We start from the raw sequence: 6,611 nt of genomic DNA on the forward strand, positions 1-6,611 counted from the left end.
ACAGGAGCACCACAGACACATGCCTTAAGATTCAACCCTTGGTGCCTAGCCTTATTTCTTACTCTTTTTCTTTATTTCTCAACTTTCATTTTTCTTTCCCCTTTTCTTATTATGATCTTGTTATTTAGCTAGTCTCATAGGGTGTGTTTCAAGCATATGATTCAGGACAGATAGTTACCTTCCTACCTTGTTGGTAAACCAACTTAGCTAAGTGATTACTACACCACAAGCTTAAGAACTTACCCCACAATTTGAACATCACTCTGGTCTTTCATAACATCTCTTTTTATTTGACTTAAAGGACAAGCATACAAGTAAGCAAGGTGAGAATGCAGTAGTGACATTAGACTAGCAAGCATAGACCTAAGCAATAAAAACTTAAAGGCAGAATTTAAGATCCTAAACTACCATGGAAACATGTTCTATTTCATACATGATTTTTCTTATTTAAAACTTGAAAAAGATGGGACAAAGAGGGAACTCCACCACCTTTTACTCACGGGGGTGTCCATGCTCTCCCTCTTGTTTGTCCTCTTTGTGTCCACTTGTGTTTCCTTGTATTCGCGCCAGTCTGGCTTTTTTCCACTCCTCAAGTGCCTTCCTTACTGATTCATGACTCTTTTCTACCCTCTCTCTTTCTTCTCGCGCTAAGTCATCTTTCACCTCTTCATATCTTGTGATTCCCGGATGCAATATAGGCAGTTGTCCAACTAAGTATCCGAGCCCGGCTTGAGTGTTCACATGATGTCCAGTCTCGTTCATGTAAACTCCCTCTGCGAACACTCTGTATTCGTCAAAGAGTTCTGCCTGTTCCAATTATTTCCGATGCATTTCATGTATATGTGCACCTTGATGTTCTTGGATGTTGATTAGCTTTTGGATGGCTTCTTGTTGTTGATCCTGCCTTTGCTCTATCCTGTAGAAGGATTCACCCCATTGTTTCCCTTGTTCCAGTTTCTATTCCATTATTTGCTTTTGCCACTTCCCTTGTTGATTCGTCCATCTAGAGAGTGATTCTTCTTGACGATCCATCAACTGTAGTTGAAGCTTTTTCTGTGCCCCTTGATTTTCCAAGTATTGTCTAGATAAGCCATCAATGGCTTCCTGTAGTTGGTGCATGTCCAGAGGGGCTTGCTCCTCTAGGTTTTGTCCTTCTACCACTTGCTGGACTGGCCTCTTTCTTGGTAGGGGAGATGCAACAGCATGCATCCGACGAACAGCAATTGGGATGCCTACTTTTATCCACTCGGGGTTCTCATCCTCGAACACCACCCCAGCCCTGTCATACAGACAGAAAATAGTGCTGGGGTAGCCTAACCTTCCTCCAGAGTCACTTTTCTCAGCTATCTTTCTAATACCTTAGGCTATGAGTTCATGAACCTTGATCTCTCCTCCTTTAAGTATACATTGCACCATTGTTTCTCTCTTAAGATTCACCTCTGAGTTATTCCCGGCAGGAAGGATGGATCTCCTTACAATTTCAAACCACCCTTTTGCTTCGGGAGTGAGGTCCCCTCTCTTGATGAACTTGGGTTTCCCTTGAGGATCTCGTACCCAATCAGCTCCTTGCACACAAATATCTTGCACAATCTGGTCAAGATTGGGGCTGCTATCTATTCTGGAGTGATAGCTTTCTTCTGCAAATGGTATGGTTCGTAGCTTTAATGCCCTCATAATGCTTATGGGGCTGAAGTCCACGGTTACCCCTCTCACGAAGCTTATATAGGAGTCATCTGCCTTATCATACCTGACTGCATTTGCATAAAACTCTCTCACAAGAGTTGCATTCACTTTTACGACTGGATCAGTAAGGAGCTCCCATCTTCTCTTTTCTACCTTCTCTGTGATTTCGGGGCACTCAGTTTTTTTGACTTGAAAGCCTAGCTTATATATGATCTCCTTATCAACCATCCACCCGAATTGCAATGCATGGTGAAAGGTTCTAAATTTCTTCTCATCGAAAGGGCGTTGCTCCATAGGCTCCTTCCCCTTTCTTCTTTTAGAGCTTGACGATGCCATGAATAAGAGTTGGTATGTAAAGGTGGTGAGGAGTATGAGTTACTGATGGAATTCGATTGGGTTTGGATAGGTTGTAGTTAAAGGAGTGGGTGAGGGTGCTTTTGATGGGGTAAGAGGAGTTGGGTGCCGAAAGTGGGAAGTGTAAAGGATGAAAATTGGAATGTGAAAGGAGTATGGAATAAGGACCTCTTATATAGAGAAGTGGTGAGTAAATGAAAGGTGTGGATTGAATGTGTAGGCCTATGATGAACGGATGGGGTTTAGCATGAGATGGGCACAAGGATCATCACTTTTATGATGGGGTTGGTTCAGTTTCCAAGCATGTTCTTCTTCCAATGTTGCATGGCAATATTTTCCAATGTATTCCCCTTTGAGACATGGGTATAGTCCCCTCCTTTTGAAATGGCCGAAACCTCCTCCTTCAATTGTCCCATCAATTCTCCTACACAATAAAAGAAATGTGATTAATAAATTTGTGGATAGTGGCGGCAAAATTTAAAAGGAAAGAATAACTACTTTTTAAAATTTTTGTTTCTAAATGGTAAGTGCTTATTCATGAATACAAACCAACTGACTAATTAACTGTCCATGTATGCAACATTGGTGACACCAAACTTAGTTTGTGGCACTGTGGTGTAAAACGATTTGTTCAAGGTGCTAAGAGTGACATGATTTTTATGTCCTCTTAGTGTTTCTTGAACACCAAACTTGTTCTTCACTATGTGCTGCATAAAAAGATTCATTCAAGTATGTGTCAAAGTTGATTTGGAATTCATGAGCCTTGCATTATTAACTACTTTAAAAGCATATAAAACATGGGTTGCCTCCCATGAAGCGCTTCTTTAGCGTCACTAGCTTGATGTTCTGACTTTGTCAGGGTGGTTGGTAATGCTTCAGATCTTCCCCCCTCGCAATAAACCTATCTCCATTGGCTTCATCAAGAATCTCCACATGCTCTAAGGAGAGGATTTTGTTGATGGTGAAAACTTTAGGTAGCTGAGATGGGATGGTGGGGAGATGAGATGGGATAATTGGAAAATAAGCTGAGATCACTTTATCCCCTAGAGAGAAATCCTCTGTAGGGATCTTCTTGTTCCTCCACTTCCTTGGTGCCTTCTTCTTTGTTTTTTTTACTGTTGCCCTGCTCTTTGTGGCCTCTTCTTCCAATGAAATTTTGATGCTGGTCTCATATGGCTCTGGTGGTTTAGGCTCCTCTCGGTTTTCTTTTAGCTGTGACACCTCCTGACTGTTTTGCTCAGCAACCAAAGGAATTCCCAGGTGTACAGTTTGTGCTTCAGTGCTTGTTTCTTCCACCAATGTTTTGTTGTGATCTTCCCTTGGTTCCTTGTTTTCTTGATCTGCTTCTTGTGAGGGTTTGAAGACATTGAAAATAAGTTATTCATCATGTATCCTCAGTATTAGCTCTCCTCGCTCCACATCTATAAGCGCTCGGGCTGTAGCTAGGAATGGTCTTCCCAATATGATTGGGTGAAGGTGACTCTCTTCCATTTCTAATATGACAAAGTCTATGGGAAGGAAGTAGTTCCCAACTTTTACCAACACGTTTTCAACCACTCCTACTGCTTGTTTTTGAGTTTTGTCAGCCAACCTGATGACTACGTCTGTGGGCATTAGCTCATTGATCTGCAGCTTCTTCATAAGGGATAAAGGCATTAAGTTGATGCTTGCTCCCAGGTCACAGAGTCTTTTGTCAAACATTGTTTCTCCCATGGCACAGGGGATGTGAAAACTCCCTGGGTCCTTCCTTTTTGTAGGCAACTCTGGTTGAATGAGAGCACTGCACTCCTTATTCATTAGTATTGTTTGTCCTCCTTTGAGTGAGCTTTTCCTGGTCAGCAGCTCTTTCATATACTTAATGTACGAGGGCATTTGTTGGAGAGCCTTGATGAATGGTATGTTTACATGGAGAGATGCAAACATATCAAGGAACTTTGAGTATATTCTCTTTTCCACACCACCCTTGAGTCTTTGGGGAAAAGGTGCATAAAGTTTCAGCATCTCCTTCTGTGAAATTTTGATTTCTTGGTGACCCTCTTCCTGCTTCTCTGCTGAAGTATCTCCAGAGTGTTCGAAGGGTTTGTTCAGCTCTTCCTCAGTCCCCTTATCACTTATAGTGACCATCTTGCAGTCTTCCCATCTTACTTTCTTTGCTTCACCTCTCGGGTTTTTCTCTGTGTCACTTGGGAAGCTGTCAGTAGGTTTGGGAATCTTCTCAGAGAGGTATCCCACTTAAAATTCTAGCCTCTTAATGGTGTCTCCCTGGTTTTTGATATTAGCTCGCACCTCCTCCTTGAACACCTTGTTCTCTTGGAGTTCCTTACATATGCCTTCAAGTAGGGTCTCAATCCTTGAGAGTCTATCTTCGGATGATGGTGAGTTGAGATTGGAGGGATGAGAAGGGCCATTTTGGCTTTGGTATGGATGTTGAGATGTGTTGTTAGGTGGGTGCTGATATGATCTCTGTGTAGAATGTTGATAAGCTGCATTGTTGTTGGGGTTGTGGCGTCCCTGATCTTGTCCTTGATCTTGTTGATTTTCCCACCCAAAGTTTGGGTGGTTCCTCCAACCAGGATTGTAAGTTTTGGAGTATGGATCATGGTTTTGCCTAGATAAATTTCCAATGTAGTTGGCTTGTTCCTAATCACCCTCTGCCTCTGTATTCACTCCTTCTTGAGCTGGTGATGAGGCAGTGATTGTTGCTACTTGATTCCTCACCATCTTCTTGGTAAGGTCAGCCAACTGCTTGGTGATCATCTTGTTTTGGGCCAGCAGTGCATCCACGTTATTTAGCTCTATCACTCCTCTAGTGTTGTCTCTTTCAGAAGCATAGAAGTAGTCATTCTCAGCTACAGTCTCAATGACATCTATGGCTTCTTCAATGGTCTTCTTCTTGTTCAGAGATCCCCCGGATGAGTGGTCTACTGCCTTCTTTGATTCATAAGAAAGACCTTCATAGAAAATGTGTAACTGCACCCATTCATTGAACATATCTGGCGGGCACCTTCTTGTCAAGTCCTTAAACCTCTCCCATGCTTCATAGAGAGTTTCACCATCTTGTTGCCTGAAGGTTTGTACCTCAGCTCTCAACCTATTGATCCTTTGAGGAGGATAGAATCTCGCCAGGAATTTATTCACCACATCTTCCCAGGTTGTTAAACTCTCCTTCGGGAAGGATTCCAGCCATTTAGATGCTTTGTCCTTGAGTGAGAAGGGAAACAGAAGCAGTCTGTAGGTGTCAGGATAAACACCATTAGACTTCATGGTATCACATATCCTCAAGAATGTGGTGAGATGTTGATTGGGGTCTTCTTGGACACTTCCTCTGAATGAACAGTTCTTCTGAATGAAGGTGATGAGCTGTGGCTTTGGTTCAAAGTTATTGGCACATATGGTTGGCTTTTGGATGCTACTTCCACAGTTTCCTAGATTTGGGTTTATGTAAGATCCTAGAACCCTTCTCTCTTGTCCTGCATGATGCACTGGACCTTCTCTACCATGTTTGTGAGCATCTTCTTCATGATGGTTCTTCATATTCTGATCCATGTCTGGTTCAAAATACTCCTCCTCTTTCTCAGCACTAACGACTCTCTTTCCTCTTGCTTCCCTCTTTAGTCTAAGGAAGGTTCTCTCAGGTTCAGAATCAAAGGAAGTTGAAGCCCCGCTTCTTCTACCTGTCATACAACCAACAAGGCACAAGCAAGAAAGAGATAATTGCAAGAAGTATTCTTGTCAGAAATGTCGTTAGTGTGAGTGATTGATAAACCACTATTTTATGGTTTATCTTGTGCTTAATTGAGTGGTTTTTATCAACTCTTTACCCACTTATTCATACTATTTGCATGTTTTACAATTCCTTCCCAAAATTTGTGCTATGATTAGAAACATGCTTCTTTGATCTTATAATTGCTAATATTAATCCTCTCTTATTACCATTAGATGCCTTGATATGTGTGTTAAGTGATTTCAGAGATTACAGGGCAAGAATGGCTTGGAGGATGGAAAGAAAGCATGCAAAAGTGGAAGGAATACAAGAAGTTGAAGGAACTGCAAAGCTGTCAGCCTGACCCTCTCGCACTAAAACGGCCATAACGTGAGCTACAAAAGTCCAAACGATGCAGCTTCAGTTGCGTTGGAAATCTAACGTCCGGGGCTTCGATTTGATATATAATATACCATAGTTGCCCTGACGCTAGGCGACGCGACTGCGTGCTCTATGCGGACGCGTCGCAGTGACGAAAATTCAGCATGTTTGAATTCGCAACCAGCGAATTTTGGGTTGTTTCTGACCCAGTTCTCGGCCCAGAAAATATAGATTAGAGGCTATAAAGTGGAGGAATGCATCTATTCATAAAGGAGGTTTTCACATTCACAATTTTAGGAGTAGATGTAGTTTTTAGAGAGAGAGTTTCTCTCCTCTCTCTTAGGATTAGGATTTAGGATTTCTCTTAGTTTTAGGAGTGACTCTCAATCCCAGGTTCAATGTTCTTTTTATTTATTTTCCTAATTTAATTTATGAACTCTTCCATGTTAAATTTGATATCTTTATTAGTGCTAATTGAGGTATTTTCAGA

At 41.9% G+C, this 6,611-nt stretch overlaps 1 non-coding gene across 1 annotated transcript; it reads left to right on the forward strand.

The window, feature by feature from the left end:
• Positions 1 to 5,023: 5,023 nt before the first annotated feature.
• LOC112767790 (small nucleolar RNA R71) lies at positions 5,024 to 5,130 on the forward strand. The gene has a single exon (XR_003185230.1). It is a non-coding gene; the product is annotated as a small nucleolar RNA R71 (small nucleolar RNA).
• Positions 5,131 to 6,611: the final 1,481 nt, after the last annotated feature.

This window comes from Arachis hypogaea, chromosome 17, assembly GCF_003086295.3.
Source record: "Arachis hypogaea cultivar Tifrunner chromosome 17, arahy.Tifrunner.gnm2.J5K5, whole genome shotgun sequence".
NCBI classification, from domain to species: domain Eukaryota; kingdom Viridiplantae; phylum Streptophyta; class Magnoliopsida; order Fabales; family Fabaceae; genus Arachis; species Arachis hypogaea.